The sequence below is a fragment of the Anolis sagrei genome, chromosome 3 (genome assembly GCF_037176765.1).
Source record: "Anolis sagrei isolate rAnoSag1 chromosome 3, rAnoSag1.mat, whole genome shotgun sequence".
NCBI lineage: Eukaryota > Metazoa > Chordata > Lepidosauria > Squamata > Dactyloidae > Anolis > Anolis sagrei.
In genome coordinates, this window is record NC_090023.1 from 224,005,956 (window position 1) to 224,032,977 (window position 27,022).

General features: G+C 37.8%; 1 long non-coding RNA gene across 1 annotated transcript; it reads left to right on the forward strand.

Moving 5' to 3' along the window:
* On the forward strand, positions 1-27,022 carry LOC132769871 (uncharacterized). Its single transcript, XR_009630930.2, has 5 exons — positions 1-670; positions 11,249-11,303; positions 20,770-20,852; positions 22,651-22,781; positions 25,532-27,022. It is a non-coding gene; the product is annotated as an uncharacterized lncRNA (long non-coding RNA).

Here is a 27,022-nt window from a genome sequence, read left to right on the forward strand (position 1 = left end):
TCATGTATGTGTAGCAAGTTGATTTAACAGAAATGCTTTGGGGGATTTAACAGATAGGCAATTTGATCTACAACTCAATTAAATGGATGGATTTAAGCTATTCTAGACCCATTGATGACAGGGCTACCTGAAATTCAATTTAGGTTGTGATTTGGAAGCTTTGCGATTTCTTTTTGCCACTATATCTTGAATGCAATGCAGGGCATTATATTAATTTATGTGTACTACCATAAACCTGCTAGTATATGTTTTTATAACTCTAGGCTTTCTGTATTAATTGAGCATTCTTAGACTGAAACCCTTTAAGTGCTATTTGTCAAAACACAGGTTTAGTGATTTTTGTAGGTGACCTAGTTTATGACAATCAAAACACTTATTGGTCTGGAGCCCCTTCCTCAAAAAGTTATAGCTCAGGCTACTTTCTGGTTAGTTGCTGTGAGTCATAAAAGTATATGTTGAGATATATGTAGGACATGTATCTCTCTACTTATAACTGTGGTTTCCTTACTCTCAGATCTGTTTCTTTTTTCTTGTGAAATCCTGATACCTCGTCTGCATGAAATCCCACCTCAGAAGCCCATGTTTGTGGAATCTTCTTAAATCTCTCCATGTTGTCTTGCCCTGTAAAGCTTAGAACACTCTTCAAAATTTGAAGTTCTGATGAAAAAAGGTAAGCACTTGAAATCCCTGTTAGTAACTTCTTTCGGACTCTTTGTAGTATATTGAACTTAACCAGTCTTTATGTTTTATGTCCTTTCTGAATCTGCAACTGAGTCTGTTTTGATAATGTTCTCAGTTTTTCTTTGATGGTTTAAAGAAAATTAGTGATACTTACAAAATTGTTAGGATTAGAGGCTTTGCTGCCATCTATGTATGAACAAAGATCAGTGTCTAATCTAAAAGAGCAATTTGGATGACTCCCTGTCTTAGTTTTCGATCTCTAAATAATTCCAAAATGACATTTACTACTTTAAGTAAAATGAGGCCAACTTAATTTTATTCTTGTGCCTAATGCTGTCAGCTGTGTTTTGATTTATTGACATTCACCAGGCTATTAAATGACAAGGACCTCCATGTTCACAAGTTTTTCTAAGTCGTAAAAGTCTTACAACCTAATCTTCAGAGTATTACAACAAGCTTTCTGGCAAAACATGTGAGCTGGCCAGAGTTCTGAATGTCCCAAAGTCAAAACCCCTGAAATTGTTAGAGAAAAATACAGTAGGTTCTCCAGTTTTTTGGAGAGGAAGGGTGGAAGATACCTATGGAAATGTAAATCAGAACACACATCTTTTTACCTGAAAGAACAACTCTCTAGGAATCTCTAGGTCTTCTAGTGCAACTACAGAAACCCAGAGAAGTATTATATCTAGTAGAAGTGTGCACAATGCCAAAAATCCACTTAATTTTTATTTACAAAATTCAAGTGTCCCCCATTTTGATTTTAAAGTGTTTTGATGAATTCATAAGGTGTATGTGTCATATATAATATGAAGTTCTGAAACTTTAGTAAGTTTTTTTTGTTATGTTATTCGCCCATTTGCACCAATGGGGACACTTCTAGGGCTCCCTTTCCCCTAATTTATAAGGCTATCAGGAATGAATATTGCTACAATTGTAGCACACATTTACCACCATAACCGCTCTCCTAGTTTCAGAACATTTCACTCATCCATTGATTTTAAGGAAAGTTTTTACATTTTTACAAACAACATTTTCTTTTTTAAAAACTGCAAGAGCTGTCCCCTTGAATTTCTCCACAATGACACAACATAACCAGAACACAATTTCTCCCAAGTTTCCAAAAGATTTGCACATCCACTGACTTTAAGGGAATTCTTTAAATTTTGCCCATTAAAAAAAACCAAAAGAGGTATCCCCTGGAAATTCCTCAAAGCAACGGAACAGGAGCAAGACATCATTCTTGCCAAGTTTCAGAAAGATCTGATTATCCACTGACATTTAGGAATTTTTAAAAGTTTATACAAATAAAAACAACTAATATATTGTAGTGTTCCTACTCTAGCTTTTGCTAAAAGAATCCTAAAATTGGCTGTGGTGATCCTAAAAGGAATCCTAAGCTGAGGCAAACTAAGCCAAACTTGCATGGCACATGCAAAATTTAAAGGAAGCTCTTCCTCCTTTTCCCTCTCCTTCAGCTCTGATAAGCTGAGGAGAACATGTGACATACCATTTTTGGTTGCATCACTCAGTAGAGTTTGTTTGTACTGAAGAAGAAGCTAACTCACAGTGGCTTACAAAAAGCAACAAACTTCTTACAAAATCTCTGTAAAAGGATATTTTCATTTGTTTCTGTGTGTGTATGTATGTGTGCGGGGGCATGGTGCTGACTTCGTAATGCAGGTTGTAAGTATGAATTTACTGAAATACATACAACTTACGACCCACATCCGGAGTTTTGCACAGCCCTAATATCTAGGAATCTCTAGGTCCTTCAGCATGGCTTTATGATTAACATCCAAAGGAAGTTGAACATGGAAACATTCCTAGAGAGAAATATTAATCAAATCTATGATTAATAAGATCTGCAAAAAGCAAACCCACAAATGTGGAGGGCCGGCTGTATTATTTAGTTAGGATTGCATAATGTAGTGAGGGCTTTTCCCTGGAAGAAAGAAGCAAAAGATGGGCTTCCCTTTTTATTTTGGGAGAAATCCCACATGTATTGGATTTTAAAATGGGGGGTGGGATCTATAAATAGGACAAAAAGGTGGAAAGGAAGAAAAAAGCCTCCTGTATATTTAGCTTACATGTCAATATAAACCGCCTGTACAGTTCAAACTTTAAGTCTCTCTTATTGGCATTTTTAGGAATTTATTCCACTTAAAACCCATACTGTATTAATTGATTGGACTATCACTATGGCCATAGGGAAAATGGATTTTATTTTTTAGACAAATGAAATTCTTATACCTAATATAGTAATGTATAATATATTTTCTTCTGCTTATAATTGTCTATGACAAGGTCACACATAGGACTCCCTTGGAGAATGATAGTATTTTTGTCATTAGAAATCATTAAGTCGAGCTTGGATGGCCATCTCTCAGGGTGTTTTAGCTTTTGGATTTCTGCACAAGCAAGAATCCAAAGGTAAAACTGGGATCTTTTCTACCTCTGTGATTTAAAGACTCAGATTTCAGCCAGGGATGTCCTTGTTTTATTTATTTATTTGCCATACTTGTACCCACCCTTCTCTACCCTGACAAGGGGACCCAAGGTGGCTTACAATGGCACAATGTTGTGCCTCAACACAATATGTCATGCTTCAATACAATCCTTAAAGGCCAACATAGTGAGAGAAACTAACTTCAGATCATATAAACAGTAGAAGCAGAAATCACAGAAAAATAATGTACTTTGCAGATGCTACTTCCTCAAGGATAATTCTGAGTCATGGTACTTCCATAGGCCTTTCTGCTCCAGTTTATTCTCTAAAAGTGATCCTGAATTCTCCTCTGCCCCATCCTCCCCCTCCAGCAGGCAAATGGGCCCTCAATGAAAGAACGAAAAGGTATAGATGTTTCCTAAGTCCACCAAGAGTAGGACAGTCTATAGCCACATCTACACTGACTATTTCATCTAGTTGCAAACTGGCATTGAGGAAAGTGTTTTCACTGTGCAGATGATTACTTAGGAAATCTGTGCCCGGATGGTGATTACTGAAACCATGCATATTAAGAGTTTTCTTTCATGCGATTTTGTTGTCTCTCACCATAGATTGAAACTAGCTTTGGACTGCATGAAACGGTCAGTGTAGATGTGGCCTACTTCTTTCTAGGGTTTAGAATCTCACAGGTCATCACATAACTTATCATAGTACCCAAAAGCACGATGCTGCTCATACCAATCCATGACAATTTAGTCATCCGTAATTATAAACATTCTTACAAGCACCATTAGATGTGTGTGTGTGTGTATAGATAGATATATAGATATATAGATATATATACACTTAGATATATTCAGTGGAGTTTATTACCAAGCAAACATGCATAGAATAAATGGCATTTAGTCTTTGTTGTTTGTTGGAGATCTGAATTCATGATTTATTTTTTCAGGCTTGCTAATTTTGTAACTTTCTGATCAAAACATTCCTAAGGAGGCTCAACTACATAAGAGGCTTGATGCTCCAAATTTCAATGGGCCTTTACACTCGCCTAGCTCACACTTTGCAAGAGGGCTGATGCCCCACTTCTAGGATCCATAACATGTATATTGATTTAGGTGATTTTAACATGTAAAACATACTTAACTGTTGTTATTTTGACTGGAAAGTGGTGCTTGACAGATCAAGCTAAAGAGACATAGCACAAAGGCAGATGCAATATCTTTGGTAAAATTCCAATTTTCTATTTAGATTTTTTTTAAAAACTATTGCATTCTTGGTTTTGTGTTAAAAAGAACCTTAGCAATTATGACTCCAAAATATAGAAACGTAATACACATAATAGCGAAACACAGTTAACGTGTTCCACATCCCATAGTGAAATACGCTTCTGTGTTTTCCCTGTAAATATACAAAATTATGTCTTTCCATTCCCACTCCCATTGCCCAAACCGCTTTGAGGCTCATTTCAATTTAGGGTGCCTACTGTCTACTTGCATTTTCCCTCAAAAGAGGAGATGTATGTTTATTATTCATTAAAACTTGAACAGTTGAAAACAGTTTGGGATGATGAGTAACTTATCATGTGCTGGAAGAAAATGAGGTTATTAATATAATAAATCAAATATAATAGAAATGGCTAAAATCTATTTAGCACTAAAACACAGCAATACTTTAAAACAAATTAAAATGATTCATGTGAATGTCATGCCACCACAGCTCTAGTAAACATGCTTTTTACTTGGTGTGAGAATGACAGTAACTTTGGTATCAATTGGACTTCTCAAGCAAAGATATTCCATAACTGGGCTGAACTAGCAGAGAAGAACTATTTTAAATACTCACACCAGACTTGGAATGGACAATCCTTCAAACAAAAGGCATCTTCAAACGGAAGACTGTTTGAAGGTGAAATAATGGAGCACTTGTTGTGACGTAAGTTACATTCTAACCCCATTTTTTGCCTACATGTGATACCAAGTACATGGAAGCCAGCACTCACTTGTCTGAATTCAGGTTGGCCATCAATTGGGAATGGGAACCAGTTGTAAAAGACATCATACAAGGATAACCATACGCTTGGGAAGGTGGGAGATAAGAATGTGGATTATTCCTCTGAATGACTAATCATTTGGCTAAAAGGGCAATTAAAAGTTGTTTTGCTGTCTGAAGCAGAATACTAAATGTTCCTCTTTCCAACTCAGAGTGCCTAAGGCTTACCAAGTCATTTTGACACCTGACCCAGAAAAATCCCACATATACTTGTATCCTAATTGCCAGTAAAATAATGTCTTCTCCCTCATTATTAATATAACAATACGATGCCCTTGCGTGCCACACAAAATCATCACCTTTAGGCTACCACTTTACTCTGTCTTCTGGTAGGACTGGTTTTACATGGGCTACAGTCAAATTCTGAGATTAAGTTGTGGTTTTGATGACAATTCTCTTTTATTGCTTTCATAAAAACCCCAAAACAATTCTGTGGTCTCAGGAAATCAAAACTATGTTAGTATGGAAGCTCAACTTCTGGAAACATGTTTTATCTCAAACTGACTATCTATGTACCTGCCTGCCCCTGAAGCTATTCAAATTAAACTCTTTGGCTTCATATTCCAAAATGATTCACACTGGTAACAATAATCTCACCACAATTAAAACCAGCAGCCCTTGGCCAAAAGTAATATTCATCAGCAACCTCTAAATTGGTTGAATAGCATCACAGAAAAGAAGAAGAAGAAAAGTACAAACTGTACATAAACAGAAAAGCTAATGTTTTTTTTGAATACATCTTTGGTGTCACTGAAATGTTTTCATATACTTATGCTTTTAATAGGCAACAGAATAAGTTTTTCATGTTGTAATGCATTTAATTGAATTATTATAGTCATAATAGCAAAGCAACCTCCCCCCCCCCCCCCGGGGCCCAAGACACCATCTATTGTACTTTTATGAAGGTCTAGATTTACTTGATTTTGGATTGTTACCATACCGGGAAGTATAGACAAGGAACTGGATCCAGATTTAGCCAAAGTTTAGTCTCATTAAATTCAGCAGGACAAGTTAGCTATAACTAATTTCAATCCTACCGATTCCAGAGGGACTAAAATATGATTGAATTATTCCGGATCTCCATATTTTCCTTCCTTTGTGGGGAGGAAAATTGTCCAGAGTTCTGAAATCATGATGCAGCCTTTGTCAGAAGCAGTTGCCAGAAGAAATATAACCTCTTCCTCAGCTGAAACTTTGATTAGGCCAAATGATGAAGTAGAGAAGGAATTTTCTTCCCTATAGATCAAGTAGTGTAACAACAAAAGAAGCGTCTTCCCCATTTGAGTGAACTGAGCTAGGAAACAATAATGTAATAGCTTAGGGTTTTTATTCCCCCTTACTCATATCTTCCTATTTTGGAGACACTAAAGCAGGCTTGCCTAACTTGGCATCCCCCAGTTGTGTTGGACTGTAAACTACACAATTCCCAGGCAATCACTAAACCCAATAAGTCTGAAGGGTAACTAACGGAAGAACCTGCTTTTCAAGCTATTGTGGGCAAAGTGCAACCTTGGGGTTACATCTGTTCCCCAAGACTGTTTCACAGCTTTTGAACTTTTCAGACTCAATAGACACTCTTATATTTTTCCACTCATGACCACTTTTTACTCAAGGTATTTTTAGGTGACCCCCCCCCCCCAAGTATATAGGTATATAAAATAGGCATAAAATCAAACATTTGCTGATAATAAATCAGCATTTGCAAGACTTGCTAAATTGGCTAAAATTCTTTTTCATGAAATACAGTTGAAGTATTTCCTGTAGAGTCGTCTAGTATAAACACAGCACATTGTTGCTAACTGATTTGTGTAAATGTTTAAAACAGACAGTTGGTGGTATGCAGAAAACCTTTAGTGGCCAAATTTTTCATGAATCCAACATTGAACATGACCCTATTTGGGGTTGGGACCCATAGTTTAAGAAGCAGTGTCTAGACCAGAGGTGTGCAGCTGCAGGGACCCTTCTCTTCCTGTGCTTGACTGGTGGACTGCACTGGTGAATTTCAGATGCAAAATCAATTTTGGGTGCATCAGGGGACATTGCTCCAGATACTGGGATCCCACCAATATTGATGGATCTACCTCAGTGCTTCATACATTTACTAACTCCAGTTTAGGACAAGGGTGAGAAACATCAGCAGGTTTGGGTCCAATGGAATTGGGAGCAATGGATTCAAACTATAGGGAAAGTAATTCTATCTATATACTGTATTAGGAAAACGTGATGATGATAAGGAATGTTTGATGGTAGAACAGACTGTCTCAGAGCAGGCATGTAGCTGGGGGGGGGGGCTTGAGGGGCTTCACCCCCCCCCCCCCCAAATTCTCATGGTGGTTCGCAAAAAGGCCTTACTGGTGCATTATTTAAACTGTTATGTTTATTCATATTATGGTCTGATCACCATACTCAATATATCCCATATGCATGGGGGTATTGGGGTAATGATACAAAAGGTTTGCTAGGCTAGACCCTCTTTCACTCAGACTCAGCCCTCCTGAAACTCAGCCCTCCCCGAAACCCCCCTGAAAAAAATCAGCCCTCGCCCCCGAATCAAAATCCTGGCTACGGGCCTGTCTCAGAGGATGGTGGAGTGTCCTTCATTGGTTTTTTTTTAAAAACAGAGTATGATTGGCAGTTATGTTGGGAGTGCTTTGATTGTATGTTCCTGTGTGGTTGGGTTTGGACTGGATGGACCTTGTGATGTCATTCACCTCTATGATTTCTATATGATATTTCTATGATTTCTATATGATATCTGAGGATTATTTTATTTAGCAAAGTGATTGCAAAGAAGGAGAAGGAAGCTAGAGGATCACTACCTGTTAGACATGCTAATTGGTGAAGAGTCAAGAACCCATGTAATTTAATGCCCCAACTTTATTTTCAGGGAAAAAATATCTTCCTTTGTGGAGCAAAGTACACACAAAGCTGCACATGTCCTCATGCATGTACATACACAGAGCAAGATTAAGACTGATTAATTTTGTATTTTCATATGTTGTTGTTCCCCACCTTGGTCCATGCGGAGAGGCAGATTAATAATAATAATAATAATAATAATAATAATAATAATAATAATAATAGCAACAACAGTTATAATCGTCAACAAGATGCAAACAATTTGTCCCATGCTTTGGATTATAATAATGGAACAAGGCAGCAGCTACTGTAGTAATTAGTGCAATTTAACAACCTGCAAATTTACACAATTTACCCAATTTTTGTGCACTTGAACATCTTTGAAAAATATTCCACCTGACTGACAAACGGAGAGAAAGTCCTGTAATTTATTTTGGAGGGATTGATATCCAGACCCCTGACAAAGGCAACTATCTGGAATAATCACTTGGAAAAAAGAAAATAAGAGAAAGCACTTGAAAACAAAACAGGCTTTTAGAAGAGAGAGGGAAAAAGCATGTAGTCAGTGGCCAAATTCAGGTACTTAGAAAACAGAAAGGACAACTGTGGCCTCAAGCTAAAGCAAAATTTCTAATTTTGCTGACCTTCAATTCTGCTCCATGATCCATCTTATTGTCCCCTATGTGAACTTATGTGGATTGTTTTTTCCAGTGGTAACAATTCAAGCCATTTCCTTTGAAAAGGATGAAGTGGAGGAGTCCTGAAGCTGTTTCCCCATTCTCACTTGACAAACTCAAATTTAGAAAGAAGAGCAAGCACATTCTCCCACTGTATTGTTGTAGGAATGGACAAGATTTCTCTGCCAGTTATTGTTTTTTTTAAAGATGCAAAAATTTTCATAATTGGAATGTAAAGAATCTAGATTGGTTGTGTGTGTGTATGAGAGAATGCGTGAAAAATCAAAATTGACAAATTCATCCATTTGAGACCAAGGCTTCAATTGCTTGTCTCAGATTGTATCCCTGCGAATTTAACCACTCTAGTACTAAATTAGGCCTACATACCCATAAGGCACCAAATCCTCCCTGTTAATACTTGCATTGAAGACCACTCAAGAATACCAGGCTCTATGCAGACTATCTTTAAAGTCCATTGTCTAAGAAAGAAACTATTATGGGGTGAACACGGGACTTTAAAGTGCATACGCATACAGTGCTGAATTATAGTTTCCCTCTGTTTTCTTCCTCAGCAGCTCCTTATGCTGACGACATATGTTGCTGTCAGATAAATCATTCAATAGCTATAACTACCCAATTTATTTCATTGAATGGCTGAGAATTAGCTGCATTTGGAAAAAAACACAGAACTATTTCTTGAATTTGTAGTAAATGTCAAGCTTTCTCAAGTGGCATGCTTGTGTTTTAATGAGCGAGCACCTAAATTCCTTCCCTTGAAAACTACACATAACAAAGGATGTCTGGAAGCCATGAGAAGCAACAGACACCTGTCTTCAAATGCAGACTAGCACTTCTAACATCAATAAGGTGTGTGGGTAGGAGATACTAATCTTCTTCCCACAAAAACTTTCTTTGTTTAGTTGTTGCCTGGAGGAGGGGTGATAAAAGGAATATGATAAATGGGGAAAGAGTTAACCTCCTAACTTCTTCAAGGCTTTGTCCTTGTACTTCTTAATTATAGAACCTCAGATTGTTTCTGATATTAAGGCATTCTGTTGCAGCAACAACAAAGGTTTTATGTGGCACATAAACAGTTCTTAAAGTAGTTTCCTTAAATGGATGGCTATTTGAAAACCATACGGACAAGCCAGCATAGATGCTTGGGCCACCGTTGGTATTCTAGATGCAGAGAGACAACTTTATTAACTTGGCTAGCTTGGCTAGATGACAGTTCTGTGATTCTTACTCTTAATCTTTGATTGCTTCATGTCACTAAGAATTCATAGCTGTCTTGTCTTTGTGTTATTGCTTCCTTATCAGTCTATCATTTATTGGAAATATGCAGATGTATATTGGGATGGCTCATTCACTCTCTTTTTAGCTCATTCCAATTTTGCGTGTGCTCATTCCACATATCTGTTCCATCATGTATCTGCATCCTTGTGAAGAAATGTTTGAAAAGACAAGAGAGCTTCTAGGGAAGGAGTCTGAGACAAACATTGTGCCAGTGTAGAAGGTGAACAGAATGGTCCTTAGAATACAATAAACAGCTGCATTTGAATCTGTAAAAGGTTTTGTTTTGTCTTCAAGGTCTATGGATGTGTTACTTTTCACACAAATCTGTTTGCATATGCATCTATAGAGAGAAAGAGAGCTGATGGAACCAAAACATTCTATAATTGTGTTGACTTCAGTAGATTGTATGCTACATATAATTCACTCTTTCCTGATGGATTCAGTTGTTCTCAAAGGCACTTCATATTGATTGGATTCTGTCACGTGACCATAAATGGAGAGTACAAATACTGTTTCTCTATTGTTGACTCAGTCTGAAGTTGAAGCTTTGGTATATAAAGGCAAGTGTAGCATAGCAGTTAGTATGCCAGGCTAAATACCCAGAAGGCAAGGGATCCTGGCTGGCCTTGGAAGCTAAGTAATACCAATCCTGCTTTGTACTTGGATGGGAAACCACCAAGGAACCCCAATTGCTGTTTCTGTTTCAAAGACAGAGAATGGTAAACCACCTTTCAGTATCCCTTGCCTAAGAAAACCTATGGAATTAATGGGGTCACTATAAATTGATGGGTGACTTGGAAGGTAGATATACTCACCAGACTGAGGCCTTTGGAGATCCATATTCAACCCACAGTTGGCCATGAAGCTCACTGAGTGACCTTGTCATTAGTCTTCATTCCCACAAAGCTGTTATGGAAATAAAGCTGGGTAAAAGGTGTATGCAGTCTTTTTATTTTATTTTATTTTACTTTATTTTTATTTAATTGAAAAAATATTCAACACAATACAATTGCATTGTTACATATGCTGTTTTGAAGTAAAGATATGATAGACAAGAGAAAAGAACGTTTTCTGTTGTGGTTTTTGAGGGTACATTTGTCAAGCTATAGGGGGAAAAGACACCCTTTAAACTTCTGGTATTTATATGTTAGTTAGTTTAGTTACAATTATAACCCACCATTCCTCAAATGAGCTTCAGGAAGCATTCATGCCTTCTCCTATCACCTTACATTCACAGATTTATGCGGAAGACCTGGCCAACTGAAAGAGGGTGAATTGCTCAAGATCATACAGTAAGTTGCATGGTTTAATCAATTCCTGAATATGAATTTTCCAAGTTGCAGTCTAACATGTTAAATGCTGGACTACGCATATGTTAATTGGAATTAAATCCTTTTAGTTTCGATGCAATGTAACCCCACATCAATGTATGCAATGTCCTTATTCTATAAATATACCTATCCACAACAGGGAATTGAAGCAGAATATCTACAGAGGATATACCAGACTTGTTCCATTATACTACCTGTAATAAGTTGCAAACCCATTATAAAAATGTTAGTATGGCATAGAAACTCAGATGAGGATGTATTCAGACAGCTCTTTCTGTGGTACCTGGCATCTTTTTGGTGATGTCTGAAAACTTCTCAAACCCGCCCTTCCTAGTATTTTTCTGCCTCCAGTCAACCATAGGATAATTTTGAATTAATTGGGAACTTCAGAATTCTTCACATTGCAATTTATTCCTAGAGTCTAAAATTTATTTGTTGTATTAGCTGACTTTGCTTCCAAACTGGGAATTCTGCATTAGGAATTCCCCATTGTTTGCATTTATTTGTTCTTGCAGAGTGAATGCAGTCCTGTGTATGCACTGTTTGCTCTAGCTTTACGTTCATTCCTTGCATTAATGTATGTCTACCCAGTCCATGTTTCAGATTGAACATCCCCTATCCAGAATTCCCTACATTCCAAACTGTCCACATAGGTTGTTGAGATAGTGAGTACCTTTGCTTTCAATGTACTCAAACTTTGTTTCATGTGCAAAATTATTAATAATATCGTATTATTTTCAGTCTATGTGCATAAGGTGCATGTGAAACATATTTTCTTGTGTTTGGACTGGAATCCTATCTCCCTGTTATCTCATTATGTATATATGTGCAAATACAGATATTCAAAAATCTGAAAATAACCTGAAATCCAAAACACCTTTGGTCCCAAGCATTCTGGATAACAGATAACCAGATATTCAACCTGTGCCAATGTGTATATACCTATTCACAAAATATTGCAAAGAAGGGAGCCTTGATGTAATCAAGTGTATGCACATTTGCATCTGGATTCTTTTTTGCATGAATGACTGATGTGCTAGATCACAAGTTCACAATATTTTTAAAAAACTCGTACAAATGTAGGTTGATAGAATTATACAGGTAGTTGCATCAAGATTGGGAAGGTTTTGTGGCAATGCTTTGCAAATCACATGTGTATATTAAATATGTGCGGGTGAGGGACCAGATGCAAATGAGGTGAAAGAGCAAGGAACTGAGGGAAACTGCATGCTTCAAATACAGAATTAATTATAGAAAGTTTTCTGGTCAAAGTGCTATTTAGGTGGAATGGAATGCAAGGCGTACCACATCAGAGAAACGTGAAAGAAATTGCACAGAAGAAATGCTCTCAATGTTAGCATTAACAACATGTTAGAAAGGTTACTTTTGCGGATTACAACTCCTAGAATCCCCAGCCAACTAAGCTACTGACCATGCTGATTTGGGGTAGGGGATGTCGTCTTAAAATTAAATGTTTGAAGCTGGCTGCACTACAGTGATGGTGACAATTGTCAGAGTCGCAGCTCCAGCAAATTCACTGATGAGAATACATATGAGATTTTAAATACATTCAAAGTGATTGCCAATTTTCAATTATTTATAGCTCCCCCTGTTCCAAAAGTATGGGATGGAAAGTAACATTTAAATCCAAATATTATTTATTTTAGTGTATTTATTCAGTTTATACACAACATTTCTTCTATGATTGAGGCTAAAGGCAGTTTACAACTGAAAAAAAGAAATGAAATTGCATCCAAATGAAGATTTTTTTTAAAAAAAGATACACATTTAAAAATCATACCAATAAAAGAACACAATTGTACTCGGTTAAAAGCCCCATCTGGAGTAAGCAAAGTCAGTTACCAAAAACCCACTTATGAAATGTCTATTTATTGTTAAAATATAGCATTGTATGTTTTTTTAAAAAAATCCATATATTGGCTTATCTGTGTCAAGTGTTCAGAGGAAAGGTCCCAAGTGAAGAGACAGGCAGACTTTATTTGTGCTTATTCAGAAGGACACATTTTGCCTGTTCTAGCCAGTGGCAGCTGGTGGCTGTCATGTTGGGGGTGGGGTGGAAATGGTGGATTCAATCCAATCTATATTGTTCTTATTTTAGCTAGCCAAGTGTCTAAGCCTAATTTGGAAAAAGAGTTCTGCATCTTGAATAACCCTTTAACATGATAATTAAACCTAGAGTGGGTTCTTTATCCCACTATCATGGAAGCAACCAGCCACAACTGGTTTTAGCATCAAGATGGCACCTGTTGGTTTTGCTTATGGATTACAATTGAATTTAGGAGTGAAGATAATTTCAAAGATTAGTGAGTCAATCTTAAACATGTCCTTTTTTAAAAAAAGTGTGTTTAATTAAAATCAATGTGGCTGTCCAGATATCAGTGTGAACACTGGAATATCAGTAGCTGTTAACTTTAGATTAATCATTTGACTCCAGATAACATCCCTGCTTCATCCATTTTTAGATACCCCAGAGCTTAAATGGCCATTTCATCTCTTCAGCAACAGACACCCAAAATTATATAACATGGAAATCAAATGCAAATCCTTGGGTGGGTGGAACTCTTGATTATGAATGTATTTTCAGTCTTCAGCTATGGTGGGGAGCATGGGCAGAATAAAAAGATGTTTGGAGGAAGAACTCTATTTTGATTCTCCTCTTTAAGAACCTTTGCCTTTAGGTCATGTGCAGTGAAGATAATGAAACAAGTTGGGAATCCTTAAATAATGTGAACAGGAACACTGAGAGAGAGAATATAAATAGAGACCCACCACTCAGAGATGAGTCTATCTGAGTAGGAAACTTAAATATATATATATATATCTGCAAGAAGAACTGGGGACATTTCTTTGAATTCTCGGCCTATGGAATAGAGAAGAATAATCTATTTCATTCAAGTTTTCCCTTGAACAAGTTTTCAGTCATTTGAATGTTTTAGGCAGGCAGTTTATCATGTCCTAAACGCTTTTGTTAGTCCCAACTAGAACAGATCAGTTTCTGAATGGTAAGTCAAAATGAACTTAAATCCCATGTTTTCAAGACACAGCCATATTTATCTGTATCAATATGCAAATGATCTTGTGTACCTTTGAGACTAACTGAGAGACTAAAGTTGGTAGCATAAATTTTCATAGACTTAGCCCACTTCATCAGTTGCATAGAGTGATGCACCCATAATTAAGTTTACAAAAGCTTATGCTACAAATATATTTCTCTCAGTCTCAAAGATGCTACTATGTTACATTTGTTTTGTTTTATTTTAATCCTTCCTTTCTTTCAGTTCAGGGACTCAGAATGGCTCAAACATAACAAATACAGCAAAACAGAAAGATTATAATATCAAAGCATGTTTGCTTAAATCTCATTGGTTAATCCCAGTTTAGGTATACCAACTGAATCAATTGTTGAAAGATGAAACAAGACATAGGTAAATCCCATTGATCTATTCTAGGTCTACTCTAATAGGGACTAACAACAAGATGTAGGCAATTATAATATTAAAATACACATTGAGTTAAAACTATTATTTAAAGTAGGAAACTGATACTAATTTTGAGCCTATGATGCCTTTATATGTACTATTCAAATAGAAAACTGTGGCCACTTCCACAAAGCTGAATAAAATCCCACATTTTCTGCTTTGAACTGGGATATATTGCAGTATGGACACAGATAACCCAGTTCAGAACAGATATTCTGGGTTATATGGCTGTGTGGAAGGGCCCTGTAACCCCTTAAAGAAAAGATATTAACTGAGAAATGATTATAGAATATGAATAGCTGGAAACTATTGTACTGTATGCAACAAACACTTACAAATGTATGTTTATTTCAATAAATAAATATTGAAATAAGTAAATAAATAAATATTTAAAATGTAAAATTGATGCACAGGGTTTACTACACTTGGGGTTAGCAACTTAATGGAGTCCTCACTGCTGCCCTGGATATACAGTAAAATGTTATTTTCCACATGGGAGGAAAATATATTGTGTTATGTTTGGACTCTTTCTTGAATCTCCTCTTAGCATCTCATCCTTTTCCATAAAACTATTCTCTGTAAGTTAAGGCATGTTAAGAAGTACTTGAAATTATGCTTATTAAAAACTGATCGGCAGAAACTGTTTGACAATGGAGAAGTAATAGTTGTGGTGATATTATGTGGTGATGTGGGAGTATCCTAATGTGTTCCAAAAGAAGCTGATCCTCATTTTTTAAAAATTCCTGTGTGGTTTTTGTACCCAGAAACTAATATCATATGTACATACATCTGGACATGTTTCTGTCTCTGTCTTCTGTCTGTCTGTCTCTTTCTCTGTGCTAATACAATGGCAAACTCTTTTGGATGAGGACAGGATAGAAAGGTGTAACAAAGGAACAAAGGAAGAAAATGCCCCTAAAATTCAATTTTGTTTTTTCCTCCCTCTGCTTTTCAGTTTGTAGGAGAACAATTCCTTCAACCATTTATCCTCGACTGGTTCTTCTTTAGCTTATTGCACTGGCACATCTCAAATGGACAGCTTGTCTAATAGTGACGGCTTCTGCAGTATAACTTTTGGCATTAATACGGACTCCCACAGCTCTTTCCTTTCCTACAAAAATAATGTTTAAAAAAGTATGCTGAATCTTCAAATCTAGCCATGACCGCTTTAGTTGTTGGGTAATGCTCTCATTTAATGGCTTTATTTAGATCCATTTTCTGTATGCAAATCCTGAGGATTTGGCTTTGCAGCAGCTAGTTTAAAGCACCCCTCATCTAGCCAACTGCATTTGTTCAAGACTCTTGCATGTCCTGCTTTTTCATTCTCCTTCCTAAAGGGACTTGTGTGATGCAGGCATTTTGATAGCCTTCTGTTTCTTACATTAACATGGTGCATTCATACATTCTTAACTGTAAGCCAGCACACGCAGAGGCCACCACAAGCTGTGCATGCCATGAGTTAGAATCATGAACTGCATTGTGATTGCTGAAACTTGGCAAGCTGACATTTTTATTATAGTCTTGATATTCATCAGTCGAGTTAACTGAGAAATATTTCTTTAAAGTGTCTTCTAAAGCATTTTTTAAAAATAAACCTATACAATGTCTGAAAAATTTGGGGAATGCAAATAGCATGTCTGACACTTTGGAGTTGTGAAACATTTCAAGTCTGGAATTGGTTATGCCCTCATCTTCCAGACTAATCATAGAGAAACCAGACAATTGTCTTGCTTAATTCTTTACCAGGCAGATGAACCACAAGAGCTCTTCTAGTTTTTCTTCATTTCACATCTAATTTCCTCTTTCTCTAAGATAGGCAGATTCCTAATTTTGATCCTTATAAAATAATTGATTATCATGGGTTTTTTTGTCGTATCATGAGTGACTTGAGAAACTGCAAGTCGCTTCTGGTGTGAGAGAATTGGCCGTCTGCAAGGACGTTGCCCAGGGGACGCCCGGATGATTTGATGTTTTTATCATCCTTGTGGGAGGCTTCTCTCATGAGGAGCTGGAGTTGATAGAGGGAGCTCTTCCACCTCTCCCCGGATTCGAACCTACAACCTGTCGGTCTTCAGTCCTGCTGGCACAGGGGTTTAACCCACTGCACCACCGGGGGCTCCATTATCATGTTATCGTGTTATTTTACTGTTTATTTATTTACTGTATTTATATACCACCTTTCTCACCCCTTGGAGTACTCAAGGCAGTTTACACCATACTAATGGAAAAATTCAATGCCAATGTACAGTACACAATCATAATAACCAATAATAGCCAAAAGCTTGATCCCATGACCATGGCCAGGAGGGAGGGCGCTGATCTAATCTTGCTGGGGAGGGTGTTCCAGAGCTGAGGAACCACCTCTGAGAAGGTCCAGTCTCTTGTCCCTGCCAGCCACACTTGCGATGGAGGTGGGACTGACAGCAGGACCTCCCCAGATGATCTTAACCTCCGTGATGGTTCATAGAAGGGGATACTTTTGGATGATTGTCTTCTTTATATAGTTTAGTCATGAACTTCAATCATTTTAAATCAGATTTTGTAAGCTGCTAGATTATATTCTTCTCTTTCTTTCTTTCTTTCTTTCTTTCTTTCTTTCTTTTATTCAGTAGGTATTGCTCATATCATATTTTGCAATATATGAACTTATTCCTTGCCTGAATGAAATTCATGTGGTCATCATAAACTGACAGATTATTTAAGGCAAATTATTGTTGTTAACTCCTGTCAAGTTGATTTTGACTTATGACTAACCATGAATGAGATACTTCTAAGTTACCCTGTCATCAACAGCCCTGTTCAACTCTTCTAGTCTCAGAGCCATGGCTTCCCTTACTGAGTCTATCCATTTACAGTGTGTGCTTCCTCTTTTCCTACTGTCTTCTACTTTCCCAAACATTTTTTTCCTGAGGAGTCATATCTCCTCTTCATATAGTGAATACATAACTTTCTCTTTATTTGGGCATTATTTCTATAACTCTTTCTTTACCTTTGTGCTGACTGCTTGAGAGTATGTAGCTTCTCTGGCTCACAACACTGCAGACTTTATTTCTATCTTAATCATAATAAATAAATAAATAAATAAATAAATAAATATTATTTGTATACTGCTCTTTCTCCCCAAAGGGACTCAGGGCAGTTTCCAACATATAAGGCAAACTAAAAGCATAATAAAATACCAAAATCCTGTTAAATATATTAAAAAATAAAAAATATTAAAAAACCATTTCATTGCAGCTCCATCAGTAGAGGTTCAACAAACCAATGGCCAGGATTACAAAATGTATGTGGCCAAGTACAAAAGGGCTGGGAAAGGGATACTGCAAACAGCATATCATAGGGCTAGGGAAGTGGATGAGGCCACCACAGAGAAGGCCTTCTCCCTCATTCCTATCAGCCATGCTTGTGACGGTGGTGGAAGCATCATGGATATAAGTTAAAATACAATTAAGATATAACAAAAAAATTGCATTTAAAACTAAATATCCTCCCCGACTCTGCTCACAACTTCCCCAGGAGTGTACCCCTCATCCTCCCCCAAATGCCTGATGGCAAAGAAATGCTTTTACTTGTTAACGAAAAGTAAGCAGGGATGGGACCTTGGGAAGGAGAAAATTGAAAGTACCCATGTTCACTAGAAGTGAAATGACACAATGTGCTGTAGAATCATAATGGAAAGTGTTCTGCAGACAGTGAAAAACTGGGACAATAGCTTGAATTCCATGGCATATTTAAAAAAGATGAATGAATCTGGCCACATAGAGAAGATTAATGATGCTCTATCCATTTGAAAGTGAAAGTAAAGACATGGAGTCAAGATTGACTGTCACCTTCCAGAAAGAGGGCAATGTGGGTTAATGTGCAGAAAATGTATTTAGTTTCTAGATATCTGGCCTAGGCCAGAGGATGATGAACCTTAATGTTCATCATCCTCGACCAAATGCTAGCTTTTGAAGGCAAAACACCTGCTTAATTTAGCTACTCTAGTGCTTATGTTCATCTGCTTGTTCTAGCTGGAACATCTTCTTTAGCTATCTTGTTTACTTGAAAGGACAATTCTCTCTCTCTCTTGTCTACAAGATTCATAGCATTCATATGATTGTAGCCTGAGTGAAAACAATGTCAGCTACCAATTCATTCTCTCTCTCTCTTTTTATTTCTCCCTTTACACATCATATGTTACTCAATAAGATAAAATATATTCCTATCTTCTTAGATAGAAAACCTAATGATGAGTGCCTATTTGTATATTGCATTTAATAACCTCAGAGTTGAGATACCTTGTGGTTGACAGTGGAGCTTAGTGGCTGCAGTATCACTGGGATAGTGAATCCATTCTGGGTTTTAGTCTCATCATTACAAGGAGCTATCTAAAGTACAGAACCTATAGAACAGTGGTTCCCAACCTTTTGTCCTCCACGTATTTTGGCCTTGAGCTCCCACAATTCCTAGTAGCTGGTAAACTGACTGAGATTTCTGGGAGTTAAACAACTGGAGGACCAAAAGTTAGGAATCACTCTCGTAGAAGATCAGATTCTGTACCTTGGATATTTCCTCCAAGGTCTTTGTTAGAACTCATGGTAGATTTACTTGCTTCACTGTCTGGACATTTATGAAGCTTCTGTAGACTGAATTAGGACGTTGGTACATCTTGACCTGAGCTACTATTGGCTAGGAGAGCTATTTTCTAGTACCCTTTGAATTTTGAACATTCTACAGGAAAGAAAAATGTGCAAGATTAATGAATTGTGGTCCCTTCTTTGGAGTCATCACAGAAGTATGTATAAGTGTGCATAGGGTTGTAATTGGACTATATCAGTTGAAAACAATGGGTGGAATTCTATGCAAGTGATGTAGACTAGGGTATCCAGGATGGAGAACAGTGTGCTTAGCAAGGTTGCTCAAATCTACATGGGTTAATGATCTAACTCAGAGAACACCAATTTTGTGAGCCTGTACCATTTTAGAGATGTTGCACAAAGAAACATCCACTACCTCCTTATGCAACACTCTGCCCCAATGCAAAGGTGTACTCTTAGACTTCATTAATGTCTGGGAGAAGGTGAGAATGCTAAGGTAGTGTCAAGCTGCAGTTGTGTAGGTGAGAGGAATGAACAGTTCTTGCTCTCCCAGACCTCCAGAAAATACTAGAAAACATATAGAGTACTTGTTAAAGATTGAGAAATGCAACAATTATTTTATTTTCCATGGAGCAAAACTTTATCGAGTTGGTTCCTGTTACAGTCCCATGAAACTGTGTTGTGCTGGGGGTGGAAGAGGAAGTATACTATGTTCTTTCAGGGTACTGCTAGATGCTAGACAATGTGAGGTAGTGACTTTCATATTATCTCATTTTTCATTATCTCAAATGTATGTAGGAAATAAAAAAGAGCTAACAAGTTGTAGTGATTTGAATGTTGGACAATGGCTTTGGGAAACCAGGATTTTAATCCCTGCTTAGTTTTGCAAACCTACTGGGTGACCTTGGGCAAGTCCTACTCTCTCTCGGCTCAAGAAGAAGGCAATTGCAAATCCCCTCTGAATAAATCTTCCCAAGAAAACCCACACAGAGAGAAAATAAGAGCAAGCATGTCAGAGAGTACACAGAGGAAGGGCATTTATGCATCCATGAACCCCACAAAATAGCATCTACGTTGATTCTGTTGATCCACATGGGAGTGCCTGTCTATAACCTTTAAGGCAGCACTAATATTCTGCATACACCTAATATATTATTGTAAGACACTAGAGTTTCTCTTCATCCCACATAGTCTCTATGAGACTCCTTGAGCTCTCATTTGAACTCTAAAGTCCCAGTGTGATCATGACAGCAGTGTTTATGTGCTATTGTAATGCTGGTTTGATAAGCCTAAGTGCTTTTTAATGCATAACATTACAGGTTGTGTACCTTATTCTATCCCTTACAGAATGGCTGTCTAGAGGGATGTAATTCCAGTTTCTTGCTTCTGCACACCATTATTTACAAGACACAGCAACCATGCTGAAGAAGGTTAGAGCCACTATCAAGCTGTATTTAGTTTCAGTAATTTGGCAAGTGTCACCATCACAGAGTATAATAACATTCCCTCCAATGTGTATATGAATGGATACTAAAACTGTCTTGATTTCTATTGAGCTAGGAGGGCATGCTCAGAAGTTAGTTGGAGAATTCTTTTTAGGTCATAGAATGGGCTGCACTACCACTATTTCCCAGAATTGGAAGTAATTTTCTGGTTTCTTCTGTTCGGTTTTGGAGACAATTCTTGATTGGTATGGGTGGGATCCTCCAAAACAGTATTAATTGACAATCTACATCCCCCAGTGAGTTTTTTCCAGTTAATAAAAATGAGCTTTAAGGCTGATTTATTTGTGGGAAGGACTGGAAAGTTAGGGTGGGGGTGTTTGTGGGAATGGGATACAGTCAGTATAAACCAATGCCTCCATATACATCCATGTGCCACACAATTCCCACCCATGTGATAGAGAATTTATTTGTTCCCAGGGAGGATATTGACCACCTTCAGGAATGGAAGTCTGGCTTGGCCAGTTTCTCAGCCCTTCCACTGGTAGGAGGGATAGTTGATGACTCAAAAGGCAAATGTACTAAATGTCCCACCCACTCTACAAAGGCACACTCTCAAAATTTTACCTTAGATCAGTGGTTTCCAACCTGTGGTCCGAGGACACCAGTGGTCCACAAAAACAAAAATATGGTCCGCAGCCTCACCATTACTACACTTTTGCCTCAAAACCACACAGCAATGAGAGCAACAGGTCTTGCAAAAACCCCTTATAGTGCCAAGGCAACAGGGATGTCAGGAGGGTTGAGGCTGACTACCCATGAAAGATTACTACTACCACATCAGCTCTAGATTATTAAATATGATTTTCTGTGGGTAAGCAAATAGCAAATACTGGGTGGAATATATTCTGTGTCAGAAACTAGAGCTGATGTGATGTATCCAATACAATTTTCTGAATCAGCACTCCAAATAACCAAACTGAACAGATTCATAACCCTTTTGGTACTAATGTCAAAGTAGTCCCTGGTAAAAAAAAAGTTGGGAACCACTGCCTTAGATGCACTTAGTAATATCTTGTCCTGTTTTCATTCCAAAAATGCTTCCATAGACACCCCAAAGCACATGTTTTTGAAATTCTAGAGCTGGCCTGCACAATTTGGCAGTACGAAGGGGTAAAAATTAAAATGGGCTAAACTTCTTTGGATCACATACCTAGAACCTGGGTCTGGGGGATGGACTTTGCTCTTGGCAAACCTGCCCGCAGAGTCTTTGGCATCCCACTCCCAATCCTGAACACAGGACTTCTTCTGTGCTCTCCACAGCTACCAGGAAAGCTGCTGCTGAGTGCCCTTTCTTCTTTACCTCTCCCTCATTGTATCACTTGCACCCCAGTTTTAGGGGCTTCACTTACTCCCAAATCAATCTACATCTACAATCCTTGAGGATGAACTTTTAGTATTGTGAAAAGTGCTTTGGGAACTAATGCAGAGCAAGGCATCTTATTTTAGCCACAAATTCTACTCTAGAGATAAGTTTTTTTAATGAATTTTTATTTCTGCATGAAAATATTTTCTCTTAACAGCAATTTTGTACAAGGAACCTTCCAGATTAATTCCTCACAGATATCTCCTCCCAAATTAATGTTCTATTCAGTTTGCATTACTTAAAATGATTCCTCTTCCAGAAGGAAGACCCCATCCCAATGTTCCTAATTTAATTCAGACATGCCAGCTTGCTTTCAAATCTTCTGAAGTTTTGTTGTTGTTCCTGCATGTGTTTTCAAAGAAGCTCCCAGGAGAAGGAGGATGGAGATGAATGCTCGTGGAAAGCTTTAGACATTTCTACAGAAGCTGGGCAAGATACCAGACCAATCTACTTCTCCACTGACATCATGCCATCTCTCCTCCAGTATAGAGGTAAGACACAAGAGTAAGCATGTTAGTGTTGGCTGTGTCCTTCTTTGTGTAGTAAGTAGGGCAAAATGAAGAAAATTCTATACACTATGATGTGGTGAGAGTATTTCCTTCCCAAATAGATTTTATACATGTTTAAAGCATTTTCTCACATTTTTTACACTGTGCAAAATAGAAAGAAAGAATCACTATTGCCTTGTTGCATTGACTAGTAAATGTGGCAGAATTTGATGAGTTGTGTTTTTGTGAGAAAAAGTATTTTGTAGCCATTTTTGAAACTGCAAGAAAGACATTTGTAGCAGAAGCTTTCACAGACTGAGGGAGCCTCTACTTTGTAGAATCAATACAGCTCAACACCACTTTAACTGTCACGCCTCACTGCTATATAGTATCAGAGGAGTTGTAGTTTTACAAGGCCTTTAACCTTTCCTGCCAAAGAATGCTGGCACCTTATCAAACTTCAGATTCCAGGATTCCATAGCATTTAGCATGGCAGTTAAAGTTGTGTCAAAGTAAATTAATTCTACAGTGTAGATGCACCCATAGATATATGTTAGGAACAGACTGAACCAGCCAAATGTGGACATTTGACCATCACCAGTTGTCAACCAGATACTAAAACAAATCCAAAAGCATTATTAGATTGTGAGCCTGATTTTTCAAGGGAAGTATAAATCTTTCCAAAACTTTTTGAATTTTTATCCTTAAATTCATCTGTCCAGGAACAAAGCTATAACTCAAATAGGTCTGACCTAACCCATTACTTCCCCTAGAGTTTTCAATAGTTCTCACTCCTTTTGACTAATAAACTGTCTCTTAAAATGTTTGCACCTAAGCAAAAGTTCTGAGGCCCCTTCTACACTGCCATATACAATCCAGATTATCTGCTTTGAACTGGATTATATGGCTGTGTACTCATATAATTCAGTTCACAATGGATAATATGGAATATCAGATTCGATAATCTGGATTATATGGCAGTATAGAAGAGGCCTGACACTTTAGCTGATGCTGGAGGCTGAAGCACATGTACTGGGGTGGGAATCAGGTTTTAAGTTTCTCCCCCTAACTTTCCCCACAGACAGTGTTGGACTACTATATGGTCTGCAGAGCTGACCTATGAATGATTCAGTTTGTGCAACTGCTACAGACTCCTTGCTATGCAGAAGGGAAATGATGCAGTGTGTTCCCCAAATACTACTCATGTTTCCATTATCATTAACATGTTGTGCTTTTCTTAAATAATTTAATACAAATGCATTGATTAAGGTTACAGGTCTGGAACTGTGCAGCAGAAGATAAGGCATTTCATTCCCTGCATCTGAGGGAGTAGACTTAGATCTCTTTGCATATCATAAAATTTACTTGCTTCTGTCAATTTCACTTTGCATTTTGTTCAATATATGTTCTTTTTCTGAATTGCCATGGCAGTGTTTAGCTCATACATGCACATAACAAAGGGCCTAATTTTGGAACTGCTGCAAGGCCCCACTTGTGATCATATGGGCATCTGTGCTTTTCTTCATAGATATGAGTTAGGAGTAGAGGCACGCTGGATGGATGACTCACTGATGGGACAACAGTTACCCTTTAATCAAGTGTACATTTTGTTTTGTCTTAAGTAGGGAAGTGAAAAAATCTTGCCACTGATACAATTTTAGTTGAGATAAGCTTCCCCATCTGGTAAGATAGCCTGTCAGGATTTACTAGCTTCCACACTAAAAGTATTTTTCAGGACAATGCCTCAACATTAAGTGTTTTGCCTTCTGCATCAGGACTTAAACTTTTTCCAGTTGTAACCCCTTTCCACCCGAGAAATATTTACATGATCCCAGGCATATAGATCTATAAAATAGGTATATATCAAACATGTATTGATTTAAAACCCCCAGCTTTTCCTAGAGTTGCTAAACAGGGTGATTTTTCTTTTTATGAGTACAGTTGAAGCATTTTCTGCTGAGTTCTGAATCTGAACATTGTGTTTAGTACATTTCTGTAAATGTCTAAAATCTTATACTGTTGCCAATTTTTTCATGATCCCTATTTTCAGTTAAGGTGATGCCATTTTGGGTCGGGACACACAGTTCTCTGCATCATGTTTCATGTGCAATAATAGTGCCCTTCTCTGTGCACAACCATGCAGCAAGCACAAGAAGAGTATGTTGCTTGCAATTATGCAATAGACCCAGGCTCTAACTTGATACCACTTCAACTACCATGCTAAATGCTATGAAATCATGGGATCTGAAGTTTGGGGAGACACCGGCATTCCTTGGCAGTGAAGGCTAAAGATCTTGTAAATCTACAACTCCTTTTGATACTATGTATCATTGAGCCATGACAGTTAAAGTAGTGTCAAGCTGTATTAATTCTACAATATAGATGCACTCTAAGTCTAGGAAAGCTTCTTCTACAAACGTCTGTCTTGTAGTTTCAAAACTGGCTACAAAAATTTTCTTTTTAATGTACTCTATTTCATATGGGACCAATTTTGAAGAGTCTTCAAAGCTATAGAGCAGGCATGGGCAAACTTCGGCCCTCCAGGTGGGTTGGACTTTAGCTCCCATAATTTCTAACAGCTGATAGGCTGTTAGGAATTGTGGTAGTCGAAGTCCAAAACACCTGGAGGGCTGAAGTTTGCCCATGCTTGCTATAGAGAGTCCAAAGTGCAGGATCAAAGTTTAAAAGACATGTACATGGGATCATGTTAAAACTATCATGCAATGTCTGTTTGGGTATTTATTTTCTTCCAGTTGCAGTTCAAAATTTTGATGATAGCCTGCCAAGCCTGGGATGCCTTGAATACAGGGTGCATGAAGGATTGCCTTATAAAGTCAGAGGTAGGACTATTCTCTGGTTACCATGTGGTAGAGGCATTGTGACAACAGGGAGAAGTTTCTTGGCAACTGTACTGAATGCATGGCATGGATGGGCCACCTTTTTTTGTAAGGTGGAGGCTACTCCCCTCTCTGTATGTCATTTGCCAACTGGTGAAGATAGATCTATTTAGAAAACTTTTTTGTTTTCTTAAAGATTGGGCTTTGGTCTGTGTCCTCTATACATTTTTGTTGCCCCTTATTTTTTTAATCAAATGCATCCTTTTATATGATGTGATTTTAAAATGTGGTGACTTATTCCAAGTGGTATAAGACACAAGAAGGATAGAATATATACCACTCAAAAACCCAATTACAGGTATGCAATTTGCTCTTCCATATTAAGGTGAGGAAGCTGTGACCTATGGGTCACATGCGGTCTCAATCCTTTAAAGTCCTCAAGCCCCAAGGACAAACATCCCAAGCAGCTGAAAGAGAAACATAATGTTGCTTCTACATTACAGAATAAATGAAGACAGGATTGTTTCACATTCCAGGGATATTCACAGAATTTGGTAGGAGAGATAGAAATGGAAATTGGCTGGCTTACAGACATGGGTGGTCAGGATGGGTCTTGTAATGTAATTTACATGGAACCCATAGCTAAGTCAAGGATATGGAGAATGGGGATGGGGATTAGAATGGGCTTTGAAACTCTTCTGGAAACTGGAAATCCCATGGCTTTCTAATGTGGTGGACTGCAAATCCAAGCAGCCCTACCCAGAAAACCCAATGATAATGCTAGGAGTTAAAGTCCAGCAACACCTGGAGAACCACAAGATTCCCACCCACTATTTCACCAACATTATATCTTTGTTGCCACTCTTGTTAATTTTGAAAGGCAAGCTCACTTGAGAAAATAAGCTGTGGGCAATAGCTTAAATTGTGACGTCTTCCTCCTGAGCTCTAGCTGAATGCAGAGGGAGGCCACTATCTCCTCAGAGTGAGATTTCCCACCTCTAAATGTTGAGGATGAAGTTTTCGCTTTGGACCATAGTCACCACTGCTTCAAAATGTGTAGAAACCTCAGTATGAATTTCAAGCTTTCTTTGTTAAGATTCTTGGCTCTAGATGTTCAATCAACCTTCAATAGAACCACCCTTCAATGAAGGGATGACATGTGGAGAAATATTGTGTGTAGAGTTTGTGTATATTTGTCTCCTATTATCCTTTTACCTTCCTAGCTGTCATGTATGCTGTTGAACTGCCAACCTAGAGCTTGGGTCCCATCTCTTCAATGAATTGGTGATAGGTTGAAGTTGCTTCCTGTGATGGATAAATCACAGCCAGTAAAGTGGTACATTTCTGCAGGTTTTAGGAGCTATCAAAACTGCTGGGCCTCTTTTGGGGGTGGGGTGTGGATTGAGT